The sequence below is a fragment of the Atractosteus spatula genome, chromosome 9 (genome assembly GCF_055471065.1).
Source record: "Atractosteus spatula isolate fAtrSpa1 chromosome 9, fAtrSpa1.hap1, whole genome shotgun sequence".
NCBI classification, from domain to species: Eukaryota; Metazoa; Chordata; class Actinopteri; order Semionotiformes; family Lepisosteidae; genus Atractosteus; species Atractosteus spatula.
In genome coordinates, this window is record NC_142714.1 from 12,788,652 (window position 1) to 12,804,849 (window position 16,198).

Below are 16,198 nucleotides of genomic sequence, written 5' to 3' on the forward strand. Positions count from 1 at the left end.
TACTTTTTCCAAATAACAGAACAGCCCACTGCAGCAAAACTGCCCTGTTTACATAACGTTATATCTGGCTCTGCATTCATGAAGTCCCCATAATTTCAAAACTTGTAACTGATGTTTAAAATAACTGTGCACATGAGTAATTGAAACACAAAGGTTAATATATTATGAAGATCTGTTCAGATCCAGCAAGAGGAAGATATCTGACCCGCAATTTGGCTTTATTGATCCAAGGATTTAATCCAGTCATTCCTTAAAAGGAGCAATGAGAGCTTGGGCTAGATATCTTGGTTGCAGACTCCCACAACCCTTTGAATAAAGAAGTACTCCTGTTTTCAGTTTTTAATGTACTTCCCCTTAGCTTCCATTTGTGTCCTCTAGTTCTTGTTTCACTCTTGACTGTGAAGAAGTCCAGTGGGTTGATTTTGTTACTGCCCATGAGGACTGTGAATACTCAAATCAGGACCTCTTGTAGTGTTTGTTGAAGTAAAAAGAGTCATTTTTTTTAGCCAGTGAGAATACGTCATTCTTCTGAGCCTGAGAAAGTGCCTTGTACAGACTGACACAGGAGCAGGAATTGCTTTGTTGTATTGTGGTGACCAAAATTGAAGACAATTCTAAATGAGGTCTTCCTAATTTAACTTTTACTTTTACATATATGTCCTAACCTTGTTTACCTTTTTATTGCTTTTCAACATGATCTACAAGCTGCAAATGATGTGTCCAAATAAACTAAGAATTTTCATAAGCAGGTTATTCAAGTTCAGCGTTTTCCCATTTCAGATGAATGTTGTTGCGCTATGCATGTAACTCTTCGCACTTGTTACACTTATTAGTTTACGTGAAACAAGATGAATGAGCAGAACCTGAAGAATTTTTATCAAAGTCCTAAAACATCTTCCCAAGTTCCCTGATGCCTGTAAAAAGCAGCAGTAGAAAGTGATTTCTGGGGTTTGCAAATGGACAGGTGTAAGGGACAGACAAACAAGAAAAGACCATTGTTATTTCTGTACAGTAGTACTGTAATAGTAGTACATGAGGTGCCAAGAAGGACTCAAACTAACCGTTCTCTCTCAATATTCTTTATTTATAGTGACGGCCGTGCCGTGCCTGTGACGCTGCAGTGCATGAAATCATCGCCACCAGAGCTGGTGATAAGTGTATGTGTCTTTCCACCTCCAGCTGTTTTACTCACTCTTTAATGAAGTGTAATAAATACTGTATGTTAAACTACACTCAATAGTGATGTCTCATCTACAGTAGGTTTAGTGAATATTTGTTCGCCCTAGAAAATGGTAGAGATTTCCAGTACATTTACTAATGTAAGTGACATCTCTGTAAAAGCGTACAGATACTGAAGTAAGTATTCATGCCTGCTATACACGACTCCTTTCATTTTGTTTGCTCAGGCGTGTTGCAGTCCTAGATCACAATGGAGCACGTTACTGGAACAAGAGTTTTGCTTTCTATCAAAGCACAGAAAACCTCTTGTAAAGGCCGAAGGGGACATGCTACCAAATACGTCTGGGGAGTAAGACAGACCAGCATCCACATCAAATCTTTCACTTGCCAGTTTTGTAGGGTATTCACCAAAATTACACAAAAGTGAGAGTGAGATCTTGTTTTTCTTGAAGAGCTCTCTGTTGTCCAAATCTTGCCACCGTTTCTTCAAACAGAATTGTTCTCCAAACTGACACATGTCTTGAGACCCGTTTTAAAGCCATTTGATCAGTGTGGCTGTCTGCAGTAGATACATCCACAAGGCTTAAGGAAATTAGGTTAATTGGGCATAAATTAAAACAGTTTCAGGGTAAGAAACAAGAAAAAATAGAAGAAATCACTGAGCATTGCAGTGTACTCTCTGAAAGCAGAGGGCAGCAATGTGAGTCAAAGCTGTCTAAAGAGTGGACTTCTGATCACATTCGCAGGCGAGGGAATGATTAATCCACTGAGAGCTCTGATACTCTGTGACACAGCTGCTGTGCTGTGTGGGACGATGCGTGTTATTTTAAAATTTTGTCATGTTGGACAGTAAACGGAACAACATTTTGTGTTCATTGCTCCCTTAATACAAATTACTGCTCACAATACTTCACACAGTCCAAAAAAACAAAAAACGACACCCTGGTCTTCCATTTAGCAGCACTTTGCATTGCTACCTATATTTGAATAAATGCAAATCTGCACTGAAGTTATTATATTCTTTGAAATGGAGCTGTACTTTCAAACTAAAAGAAATATCAACAGGAAATCATTAAAGCTACAGAAAATGTCGTCATCACTTCTCTTTTATAAAAGGCTATACAGTGGGTGTAAAACAAACACTACGTCATTAATTTCGGTGAGGAATTGGTGAGAAAAGCACATTTTCCCCAGAATATAGACTGCAGCTGTGCTGTGACTTCTTCTCTGGGTGTAAAACCTGCCTATTACTGTGGGTGAAAGAGAATATTGAACAGTTTCAAAAATGTAACAAAAAAACACGACAAAAAATAATGTTGTGGACACTTCACAAAAGATCAGATAGGAGCAGACAATTCTTCGGACTCTATGTTCAAATCCCCTACCATCCACCCAGAAGACCACAGTTCTCTTCAAGCCATTAGCAGAACTGGAAGCAGCTAAGATGCCAGTGCATTGGTGTTTGTGCCACTGCTAGATGATTCACACACTGCGGAATCATGCTGCACAGTCACACACCTTCAGCTCTGCTAACTGTGAGAACAGGGATAGATTGCAGTCGACGGTGGTACATAATTCAGATCGCTCTGATGGGTTTATTTAGATGTAACATACATGTCTACCACACACGTTTTACAAGCACTTACTGCATGTCATTTTTTTAGATTTAGAATGGAGGATTTACTGATTACTGTTTACCACGTCTGATTAAGGCAAAGTCACCAATGACTTGCATTTGCTTTAGTAAATCAGATCTTTAAGGAAATGTCAGTCATCGTCATGGAAGACAACATGTACAAAAAATACACAACAGGGCATTCAATGAGGAAATTAAAAGGATGCATTTTTTATGGATTTTTTTCATACTCTCAGCTCACATTTACCAGGAAGAGCACACATACCACATACCATCCATACCTGCACAGAGATAGACACCCCTTGTAGTTTCAAATCTATTTTCCAACATGTAAACAGGATTTACTGTCACCTTCATTTGAACACACAATTGCCAAGAGTCTTTGTTTCCTCTTTATTCTCCAACAGCAGCGTGGGTATACAACCTACTTAGGGTTCAATGACTTTTTCCTCCAGACAAAATGGTAAATTTTACAGCTGTGGTTTTGGCAAAGCTCCACGGAAGCCTTATTTGAAGTTTGGTCCGGCCATGTGAAATACATTATCTTCTACAAACTGAAATGCTCAGGAGTGTCTGCTGCGTGGTAATAGCTATAAGTTGTAAAGACAAGTCCATTAGGGAAAAGACTTCACTGAAATATTAGGAGCTCTCCACAGAATGGCCTATGGAACAAGCGTACTGGTACGTGCAACCGTGATTAAAGCATTCCGTGTACAAGGGAAACGGAGTGTTTGCACTGTTCCCTTCACACAAGTGGCCTGGATGGCAAGACCTCTGACAGTAGCAATGCCTTTAACAGGCAATAGGCTCAATTTTAGAGTCATTAAAGTGACCTGCCCTCCCATTTAACCCAATTATCCTAGTCTGCATGATCTGAATGAGTTAAGTGAATAGGTAAAACAAAAAGAAATAAAAAATACCAAAGATGACCTTTTGTTTCCCATTTATTTGAGGTGGCAGGAGATTTACGTAGTGCTACCCTCTTGCAATGAGGGAGGAGTCCCAGCTCCACAAATACAGACTTCCTTCACTCAGAGAGCAATGACAAACAGCTACAGAAATGTACTTCAGCTTAGACAACTGCTGAGCTGTAGATATAGATATACAACATGACGTTGTAGGAAAGCTACAGAGGAAGACTATCCCAAATTGAATAGATCCTAGAGGATTATCCTAAGAGGGCAATACAGGTCACTCGCTGTGGAAGAGTCTCAGGTTGATTACTGGGCTCGCGAGTTGCATGCATTTACCTCTTTAATGTGTACTTGCAGCTTTCAAAATTAGCAGATGGATGGGTGACACGAGGGAAGTCAATGGCTGGAGAAGTCGATGCGGTGTCAGAAAAAGCTAAAGAGGCAGTGTAGGCAGGCGCATCTCACAGCCAGCATTCCAGGCACCGGAAATGAAGAAGGCTCTGCACGCACAAAGACGACAACGTTTATTTTGGGAGATTTGGGGAGGAAGGAGACGCAGCTGGGACTAGCCACTCAATCCCAAAGCAATTCTCACCCTGGACCTGTGCTAGAACACCAGCTGAATTCATGCTCCACATTAGACAGCCTGGGCTGACTGTCACTCGCTTGCCTTTGCAGCGCTGTTCCTGGATGCAGCCAAACAACACTGGTGCTATGGCTGAGGCACTGTCACAAAACTAACTAATTACAGGCTAAATACCTTTTGAAACAAAATTTCAAAGCAAGTAAAACAGCTGCTTTTTAACCATCCTTGTGCCACTAACATGGCCAGTGTACTTGAAGCCCAAAAACCATTCCCACGATCATAGCTCTTGATATATAAATTCCTCAGAATATAGAGTAGCCCAGCAGTTGAAGTTGAAGGGGCTGTTCTAGGAGGCTGAGCTCTGCCAATGACTCACTGTGCTTAACCATAAGCAAGTTAACCTACAGTACTTGTGTTCTGCTCTGCAGGGTCAGATGTACAGCTGAGCTCCTACTGTAAGAGACTGCAGCAGCAATTGTCTATGCACAGCTCTGTAAGACACTTTGAATTAAAGCACCTTATAAGTGACTAATTATCGTTAAGGGAGGAACAATAGCTCTCTGACCTCCTTCGTTATTTCCCTCAGTTCACCACAAACAACCACCTCTGAGAAAAGCAGCCGACGGGCTGCCCTTTCCCTGACAGAGCGCTGCACTTGTCCTGCTCTGCCCGCTGTTCTGCCTTTCTCAAACTCCCACACCCCAGCCTAACAACACCGCGCCAACCACCCCACGCTCATGTGCTTTAAAAACAGTCATGAAACCGCCTTCACAAAATTAACACAAACAACAAAAGAACAGAAAAGCCTTTGGGAATCACCCTGGTCAGAAGCACAGCGATCACTCCCGGTTACCTAGACCTTTAGAAACGTTTCAGTCTGCCGATACAAGGCCTGTGCAGCAGCAGTTAACTCGCGATGACAAGCTTCAGGCTAGGTCAACGAAAATGAGAAAGAGCACTTACTGAGCAGACGATGTTTGCCTCCAAGAGCCTCTTGGAATTTTGATGCTGCCCTAAATGTTCAAGAGAAGGCGCTTTTGCATTACATGATACAGGCTTTAATACTAACCTTGCTATTGTTAGTCCCAGGAGATCACACCTCCCATCTAAATGTGGTGAACAGCCCCCTTCAAAAACCCTTAGCCAGGCACTCTTCAGTAAAATCTATTTTGAGCCCTCTTCATTCTCTGCTGTTGTGCTCTCCATTCTATCACTCCCAGAATGTGCACATGAGACCTTGCCCAACCTGAAAGACGTAATTCTAGTCAGGACTTCACTAAAGGTTTGTACGGTTAATGCTTTCAATGACACTGCTCGTTAGACGTCTCTCCCCTGGAATCTCCTCATCAGTGTTGAGTGTGGGTTTTTCTTTCAGCTGAAGATTCCTGCCTTCGCTCAGATGATCATCAAAAGGAAATGCCTCCTTAAAAACCCACCAATTAGGCTTCACGAAAACCTGCCGATCAAGATGTTTTAAAGGCAAAAAATAGGTTGGATGAACTCCTTTTCTGCTTCAGTAGCTGTTGAATCAGTTTTTTTTATAAATCCAACAGATCACAAAACCAATATTCCCTCCTGTTCTGGAGTGTTCTCTGGGTTTATTCTTGGATGCTTAATTTAATTTTAATCTATTATTCACTTAATTGGTTTATATTACCCCTGTTTTCAGGTCTTTACTCATTGAGGTCTATAGGTTTCTTATAGAACCTGTTACACTGGGGCCCTTCAGGACCAGGAGTGAGTATCTCTGCATGAGGGTATGCATTTATACGCAGAGAGGTAAGGCACTGACCTCATCAGGGCCTGAAGGTCTGGCCTCTTGTTTCATACACCCACAAACCTTTGTGTAAGGAAAACCTCTTACTCTTTTTAATCCAGGTTTTACTACACAAATGAGTCCTCTGGTTTCAGGAATTAATCTGTATGGGTTTGCAGTGACCTTGTTAAGCTCCTTTCAGGATTTTAAAATCAAGTGTCCCCCAAAACTGCTTGGTTCAAAATAACGAAACTTGTGTCTTAGCCTGTCTTTGCATAACCCTAGTTGTTGTTAATATTTAATAATAAAGTAGAGCTTTTCAAGAAACTTTAAGCACTAATGTTATTGATACGCCCAGCCAACAGATATCTGCTTTAATCTGCTATGAGTGCATAATATTGTTGATTATTCTTAAAACTTTCATATTTATTTAGTCTTCAATCGTCTAAAATTCTTAAATACTTCCACCAAGTCTCTAAAGCACTTACAAAGTTATTAAATGCTGCTCATTTACTGTACAAGACCCTAAAATCCACTCAAGAGTGCTACAGTTACAGGTGTATCACTGATTCTGCATCACCTGTCAATTATTGAGGGTAACGGGTATGTGCTAATGAAAAATGTGGTAAAACTCTGCAGTGGCTGAACGTTATATTCTAGTTTCCCGTCTCTTTGGCTGATATTGCAGGCCTGTTTCTGGTTTTCAGGTGTCTGGGCTCCTCAGGGACAGTAGACAATGTATTGTGCTCATTACATCCCCTCTTCTCTCCAATTTACATGCCACCCATTAACATTCATAGAGCAGTCATTACGCACAGAACGAAACAACACCTGCAAAACAAAGAGCACAGCATGAAGTATTTGAACAATTAGAACTATTTTATAACTATACTGGTAAACCATTACACTCACCCCACAAGAGGTTTAAGCTTGTTAAACTGAAGTTAATAAAGTGAAATAAGAGCTACGCAGTCTTTACCAGTGCTCTGCTTGTGTTTTTTGCAGCCCTGTGACTGCTACAGAATCAGCAAGTTATTCGCAAACAGCCAGCAGGTGAATGTCCATCAATTTATCTTACAGAGAAAGTCCATCCGCTGTATGTGCTGCAAAATGAGCGATTCATAAATCATGCAGTGCTGTCGGAATGTCAAAAACAAACATAAATAGAGGATGAGACGGAAGACATACCTGACTGTGACGCTCAGTGAAGCCATGAGTGGCTCACTCACATCACACTTCACATTATATACCGTACATACTTAACCAAATGATTCATAAGACATTCATATCACAGTAAACCGTACAGCAAGGCATTATTTACACTAGTTAAAAACATTCCATCCTCAAAACTACAGTGTAAAAGCATCACATAGAGAAACTGTCGTAACTATTCTGTAGCATCTGGATAGAAACACCTCTGCAGACAAAAAAAAACTCTGGAGGTTTAAGGGCCAATCAGCGCTACCAAGGGCAAACCAATCTTCCCAGCTAATCACTGGCTAACAAAGGTTGCGAATGTGCAGCATGACGCTCAGGTGAAGTTGTCATGTGGAGGCATTATGTCTGGAGGTCAGGAAGTGGAAGGTCAAACCATGCTGACGGAATATTCACTGAAATATTAATTTCCAATCCAGCAGTAGAACTCAACTGCCACGATGTGACAGTTTGTTTGAGAGATGGAAACAGAACCAATTAGGGTGAATACTCAAATTTAGGAGACCTTAACAGAGGGATGTTACAAGGATCTGCTTAGTAATACTGCTCTTTCTAATGCATTTGAATCTACTGTTCACTTAACTGGGTCTTTATTACCACTGTTTCCAGGTCTTTACTCATTCTTTATAAGACACCTACTGTACAATATAAAACCCGGAGGTGCACTACAACCCTCCAGGATCAGGAGTGGATCACTGATCTAGGCTTGGATAAACAGTCAGCACACTACTGGCGTTCACAGATGACACCAAATCAGAATGATAAACACTACAGAAACAGCAGAGAACATTTTAAAAAATAAAAACAAAATTCTACACTAGGCATACATCTGGCAGATGGAATTTAATGCTGACATGCGGTGCAGAGCCTTACCAACAAGTAGAAGAAACATAAAAGAATAAAAAGAAGACTGTAAACACTGAGCATGAAGTAGAGATCTCAGAAAAAAAGATTTAGGCATTTGTCATCATTTTTCCCCCCTAGATGATACAGGGAATAAAATATATGATAATGAGAATGGTAAGAAACCATTTATAAGTGTATAATTTATATCAAAGCATGTTATGTAAAAATGTACAATAAACTAGTAAGACTTAATTTAGAATTCTGTGCATAAATTGGAAATCACATCACAAAATATATTGCTCCTCTGGAATCAGTCCAAACAAGATTGAACAGATACATTCCAGAGCTTAAAGGAATGCCCTTCACTGACAGGCTAAAAGAAATGGATCTTCTCAGACTTGAAAATAAAGGAGTGTGGGGCAACCTGATTTCCACCCATCTATTTCCTAACCCCCTTATCCAATACAGGGTAGTGGTGGTGCCAGAGTCTATCCCAGCAAGCAACAGGCTCAAAGCAGGATACATCCTGGGCAGGATACCAGTCCATTGGAGGGTACGCACAGACACAGGTGCATACACACTGGGACCAGCTTTAACTACTCAGCTGGCTGAAAGGCATCGAAATGTCTGGTCATTCCAATGGACACCTTCAGAATCAGTAGTGACATATGAACAGAGGACACAAACTCTAAGGGGAGACTAGAAAGATCTTCTTTACATAAAGAGCCGTGGGTGCCTGTAACAAGCTACCCAGCCACTGGCTTCTTTCAAGAAATGGCTGAAAGAGATCACTGGATCAATAAGCTACTAGCAACCAAAGGAACTATACTGGCTAATAGCCTCCTCCAGTTTGTCACCTTTCTTTTGTTCTTAAAACTGTCTACTCACAAGGGCCTCATCTGAGAAGGTTATCTGCCTCTTTGGTACTGTGTTCTTTGCCAGAAACACTTTCAGTATCCTGTATCTGCTAATATCAGCACTAAAACACCTATACATTCACTTAGCTAGACCTTATTTTACAGAACACTGGGTTCAACACTCCACACAATTTTTAAATAACATGATTTAGGAACTACCTTGCATTGTGAACTATCAGTGCTGTTTATCTCGCATGAAAAACATAAATCTCTTTTAATACAGTAACTCACCATAAATTTACATTACGTAGCATTAGGTAGCATTGTACAAATTAATTTAAAAGTCATTTAAATGTTGTCCCTTCTCATCGCAGGTCAACAGCCTTGGATTTAAGAACGCTCTAAAGGTCAACTAAAATCTGTGTTTGTGACCTGTTACCATTTTATAAGCCCATTAGACTCAACAAGATTACTGTTACAAGTCAGTAATGTCTTATACGTTTTGTAGATTTCAAAGATTGTTTGTGACCATTAGTTTTTAAAAATCTGTTTTTGCTAAGAACTGTAAAATGCCCTATTAGATTAATGAACAAAGGTACTGAACAGAAAGGCTCAACTTAATATTTTAGACAGTTCAAAACGTCATGATTTGAAAATAAACAGCTCTGAGTTTTATGAAGATCATTTAATGACGGAAGGCTATTGTATGTACGTGAAAGGAAGTGATTTTTTTGTTCTCTATGGCTGTTGTGGCGAGACCTTCTTTTTAGGGGCTTTGAATAACATAGAAAATGTATACAAAAATGTAGGAGGTACAACACACTATTCTATTGGGCTACGAATCAAACCTTCGCTCATAATAAAAACAATATGAGCTCCAATGATTATTCAGTATAATGAACAATCATGCAGAAAGAGCTGAATACACAAACATGTGGTTTTGCTTTCCCAATTCAGCTGGAGTTACATGACCACCTTCTTGCCTTAACTGAGGGAACAATTAAGTCCTCATGCTGTCTTGACAGCTACTTCTGATGGCACATAAGAAGAAGTGAACTCCCTGTCAACACACACGCTGCAATGAGAGGCTTGTGTGTTAGGACTGATCTCGCACCTGGTTACTGGAATGGTCTGTTCAATGGCTCTCACACACTAGAATTTGTGTTTAAGTGTCAAACAGTGAAGCGTTTCTGACAGAAAACCCCAAATTCACCACCTTTAACTTTTACTCAAAAATAAAAGTTCTCATGTTACAACACGTTCTCATGTTACAACTAGCTAAGCACCCAACAGACTGAAAAATAATCCACTGGGTTAACTTTACGCGTGGAAGCAGAAACATTTAAGCGGGGTGTTCAGTCCCGTTTTAATATCATGATCATGTCCTTCAAACGCTAGGAAGGGTAGAAAAGCAGAGATTTTGTTCATTGATGTAAAGAATTAAACACAAACTCAGACTGAATCAAATTATCCCAGAATAGTCAGTGAAACCGGGCCAGTAAGAAGCTTTGTGTGAAGGTCAGCATGGAGCATCTTACATTTAGTATACAATGTCACACGAGTCCGTATAAAATAGACGGATTTTTTTAAAAACGGTGTTTCGTCGACTCATCCAGATAACTAACTGTTCATCTATTACATGCGATTAATTATCAGGAACATTTCCATACGACCAAAAGTAAAACTAAAAAAGTGAATACCACTGTATACACCATCAAATCCATGGCTAAAAGAAATTTTGAATTTTGTGATGGATTGTTAGAGCTGTAGTTACAACTCGCGTTTTAACACCTTTCAACAATCCAACGAGTGTTTGTCTACGTCGTGAAATCTATGGAGACTATCTTTAAACGCCCATACTGCGTTTTTGTTTCACAAATACCTGTTGCATTATTGTACTGTGGAGCAATCAACTTATGTTCAACCGAAGTCAAAGTCCACCTTTTATTTCCAACTTGCGTTTGCTCCTGGCGTATGATGGAAAAAAATAACTAGATCTTTCTACTGCCAAGTCATACATTGCCAAATACTCCACATTGTATCAGTCACACTTTTGCGGACGGTCTCTAAAACGCAAAAATTAAACCGAATCTTGTAGTGTAATGACAGGACCGCTCCTTTCCATCAAAGCCCCAAAACGCACTTAGGCATTAATTATGTATAAGGTGGGCTCTTCAGGACAGCACAGACATCTGTTAAGAAAATGTTAAAAGACTTAAAAGAAAAGGCATGTATAGTCTCTTTGGTTGTGGCTGTCAAACGTCCTTTTTATACTAAGCAAATGTTATTAAACTTAAATCAGCGAAACGTTTTTAAAGCCTGTTTTTTATCCTCTCTAAATCCCAACGGTGATTTTAACACGAAACCGCACAGAATTACAGCAAGTGGCTTTTCTGTTGCACCTGCTGATGTCCGTAGCAAATCAAACCCCCCACCCTTAGTTAGAAAAGGAAATGGGCAGCTTGTGTTGCGTCTTTCGGTAAATTTACAAACATGAATTACCCAACAGACCCGCATCTCAGTTCCTCTCCGCTCCTACCGCATCAAACTCGATACTGAACTTCAAAAAACATGGACATGAAAGTTAATTAGTGAGGGTAATAATGAAAGCACACGCAACATACAATTTCTCCACTTTGTAATCCCCGACCGCAAACAAATATATTATCCAGGGTGCGTGATTCATTCAGTGTATCACCACAGGCAAAAACAACAAGGGTGCTCTTTTTTATTCAAAATACATGAAGTGCACATTCCAAAAAAATAAATAAAACACACGCTACCAGTAATATGCCATTGAAAACGAGGAGTCAGATTAAAAGTCAAATTTCTGACCTGGAAACGAAACTATGCATTTACAGTATTTAATAAACAGAACAAACCTTCAATTTCAAACAAGTCCATCCCTGCGAGTGCACGTACAGTATCCATTACTTCAGTTTAGTCCACTTCCCTGTAGGTAGGGTAGCAACGCCTAAAATAATATGCCTTTCTGGTCTAATTGTACCAGAAACCCGTCGTACAATAACCAACAAAATTAGGTTTTTTGCAAAACCGCATTTACAGTAGGTGCACTCCATCTAGAAAAATCCTAACTTGGTCCCCGAGCATACGAAGTTAAAACCTAACACTGAAAAAAAAAGAGAAAGGGGGTTTTCTCTTCCGAAATTCAATACACAAAACTCAGACCAGCCACCTTTCACTTTACACCTCCATGGATCAAATGAGAAGTATCCCACGAAAAAAATAAGGAAACCGGGCGATGACAGCTAACCTTAAAAACCACTCCCTTACCACACCACATCTATCCATCCATTAATGACCCCCCACCACCACCACCAAAGCAAAACACCGTCACCAAAAGAGAAAAAAACTCAAAAGTTTAAAATATAAAGAAAAACAAGCCAAGATCCATGTACTTACCCTTTCTGAACACGGCGACACTCTAGTTAAGAAGACTTCAAACTGAACTGATAACGGGGGGGATCTGTTTTCCAGGTCACCTTTCGCGGTGGATAACGCTAGCCCAGGCCAGTTCTCCAGTGTGGTAATTCTGCTCTTGTTGTTGTCTTCTGCACACTATTTCTCTCTCAGTACATGTCACCGTCGCCCAACCTTGCTCGCCCCTTCTTCCTGCCCGCTAGCTGAGGCGAAGTGAAAATAATCCCCAAAAATGAAAGACGGAAAAAAAGATCAACTCAGAACACCCCGATTTCACACACGGAGCAGGGTTCAAAAGTAATTAGGGAAAAAAATCCGAACGAAAGCGAGTTACCACCACCACAGAAGGGAGTCAGCAGATTACAGCAGGTAATGAACATATACATTACATCTAGGCTCCAGCTAAGCACATCCAGTATATTAATACAGTATACAAATGCCGAGACGCTGTTTAGCACAGATGAACCACTTTTCTCGCTCCGCTGTTCTTTCTGTTACGAAAACCGTGCAAAAATCAGACGAATATCGCGCAGCAGAAATCGAAACCCTCCAAACACATACACGCACTTTTTACGATGCTTTTTTTTTACATAACAGCATCATCCTTTTTCTGTTGCCAGATCACATGTTAGGAAAACATGGAGTTTCTTAAAGGGACACGTACGCGTTTCACACGGCCCCCCGCCCTCCACCCCCCCTTGAATGAAAAGCTTAGTTGACAAGTTGGGAAGGTTGAATGTCAGTTTGCCTTTTCTGAAATCTTACGCACTCTTAAATTTGCTAATGTATGTAAGGAGACGTACTGTAACTAATTGGACACCTCGCGAACTTCAAATGCTCCGCGTGATAAATTGTCATAGCTTACCCGTGAATTGCGCACTTCAGCTTTTGGATAGCCATACCACACATGCTACCACACCCCAGTGCCTTTAGGAACTCCGTTAATGTCATTTTTCTAATGACACTAGATTGTAACGCGTCCAGCACAGGAGCTCTCCTTACACCATCTGCCAAGTCATCCATACTGTGAAGCTGTGAACTATTAGGCTTCAGGGTCTTGCCATCCGAACAGGTGACCCGTAACTCCCCCATTGAGGCCACAATCGCTCGGAATATAGTTAATAAATAAGCAAGAACATGAAATCTGTAACATTGCACACATGAATATTAAACCAATGTTCAGCCTAAACGCTACGTTACGAACAAAGCACGCCAATAGTTTTTAAATTGGAAAATTAAATTATAATTGGTGTATTGAGCGGAAAACGGATAAACTGAATTCCTGAGGGGAGAAAAGAAAATGCTGTACATATTATACATTCATTTATCGTGGTTTGACTACTACGTAGTCTATAACAAAGTCTAAAATATAAAACGTGGTGCATATTTATCGGTAGGTTTTTACATACAGTACAGCATTTACATTTCTAAAACATTTCCATGTTGTGAATCCTCTATCACGCTGTAAATTAAAAACAATCCTTACAATTCATCACCTCCTGAAATATTTAAAAATGGCAGAATAATGATGTCTTGCTTTTTCACGAATAGCACGTTCAGATTATGAGATTATCAAAAATGATTAGAAAGTATTTGTATTTTGTTAAAGATCATAACTGGATCCATAAGGTATTCGCTGTTCTACAGATCTCCCTAGTTTTCAGTTGTTGTTTTTTTATATATTCAATATATAAACGTTGGTCTATATGCTTTACAGACAAAAACATCAAAGTATTGGCACTATCTCCAACCAAAATCGTGAAAGACGGCTTCCAGCACGAGTTTAACTCTGTTGAAACTGGAAGCCTAATTATTAATGTTCATAAATTATTTTGCGTGTTTGACCGGGCCAGGATTACATAGGGCTGTGGTGAAGACAGTGTACTGACAGTTACTGCCGTCGTCTTGGTCAATACAAAGGATTTGCATGTACTAATGCCCGTGAAGGTTTCATGATTATGGACATGAACGGTGTGAAATTTCGGAGATTAGGTCCAGAAGTCCAGGTTGCTGCTGTAAGTGGTGTTGGGGGACGAGTAGGGTGAGACTCTCATCTGGTCCAGAATTTTCACACAAAATGGTGACAGGGAACGCGCCGGGCTCTAGAAGGTTCCGTCCTTCGGATTAGATGATAACCCGACGTTCTTACTATTGGTCACTGAAGATCCCATACTACTCTTCGTGATAGCGGGGGTATAAAGTCCAATCTACGGCCTAAATCCAGTTTGGAGCTCCCCTACCTGGATTCACCCGATTTTATCCCTTTAACATGTCATTTCTCAACCTCCCTACATGATCTGCCGACGGCGTGCAATGGGTCACGGAGTCGGCTGCCGCTGCACTTCAGCGGTGAATGAAACGCCACCCCCTCGCCTTTATGTGAAGGGCTTTGAAAAGCGTTATATAATTACAAGCAATAATTATAATTACAATTTATCGCACAGTAACGTGAGTCTAAGTGAGACTTTTGACGCGGAGAAGTAAAAAAAGTGAACTGCAGGAGAATAGAAACGCCTCATTAACCACAGTAAGAAGCTGAAGTGATCTTTCAGCCTGGACTCGTGAATGTTACAATGTTATCTGTAAATCCCTTGAAGATTCCTGCTGCAGTGACCTTCTCTTTTGAAATACAGTGGATGTTTGGAAACCAACCTTTTTTGTACCCGTCAGAGGAACACAGTATATTGACCTACAAGAAAATAGCGCAAATGAGTAAAAATAAATGAACATTCAGGAAATTGTTCATACAATAGGTATTCAAAAACATTATTATTATTATTATTATTATTATTATTATTATTATTATACCACCACAAGTTACTTAATTTTGGGGTAAAAAGAAGTCGTTTTTGCTTTTCCAGACACGCATAGTTGGTTAGCCTGACCTCTAGTGTACCATTGTTGTAATTGTAATTGTAATTGTAACTGGTGTGGTTTGTTAAAGACGATGAATCACTATGGTGATAACACCCACATACAGCAGATGCCATGCTAGGCACAAGTGTACGACTGAGTAAGATTTCTAGCAAGCACCAGGGAAAGCAGTTTATTTTTCCACTTAGAGACGCTCTCTGGAACGGAATACTCCAGGCTGGAGTATTGTGTGAAAGAATTTGTGAATCTGTTTCCTTACAGGCAGCAGAACAATGCTGCCATAACAGTTCAGGAGCAACAGACTACAGTATATTTTGCAGGGGGACATTTATATGATTCTGACTTGGAACCGATAACAAACCTGACCTTTTTGTTTGTTACAGCATGCAGCACGTTTAAATAACTCCAGCTTGATGGTCACCATAATAATATTAAACATTGGCATTCTCCATGGAGTGTGTGTTGGAGAAGACTGAATGTAGTTTAAAACACACTGACATTACTCTACCCAGACATTCAGGAAACAACACCTACAAATTAGAACAAGACACACAAGCGCCTTGCAGGAGTTTAGCACACAGCACTAATATTTATTATAATAAACATTGTATACAGCACCTTTAAAAGTAGCAACTTAAGGCACTTTACAATAGGTGTAAAAATAGTTGTTGTTATTATTATTATTGTTATTATTATTATTGTTGTTATTATTATTATCAACAACAACAACGATAATAAAAATAAAAATAATAATTACACTAAGATAGAACTTTTCTCTACACTCCACTCAAAGCACTTTACAGATAATGGGGACTCCTCTCCACCGCCACCAATGTGCAGCCCCCACCTGATAATGATAATGATAAGAAATTGCAAAATAAGTAAATATAAGAA

General features: G+C 40.0%; 1 protein-coding gene across 2 annotated transcripts in view; it reads right to left on the reverse strand.

The window, feature by feature from the left end:
• The window catches only part of bahd1 (bromo adjacent homology domain containing 1), a 54,112-nt gene extending 41,105 nt beyond the window's left edge, over positions 1 to 13,007 (reverse strand). The window contains exon 1 of one of the 2 annotated variants that reach the window (XM_088925991.1): positions 12,413 to 13,007. The gene's annotated coding sequence lies outside the window, so the exon portion shown is untranslated. The remainder of the gene's footprint in view (positions 1 to 12,412) is intronic. The other variant, XM_088925989.1, reaches the window with a different exon arrangement.
• Between the last annotated feature and the right edge of the window lie 3,191 nt (positions 13,008 to 16,198).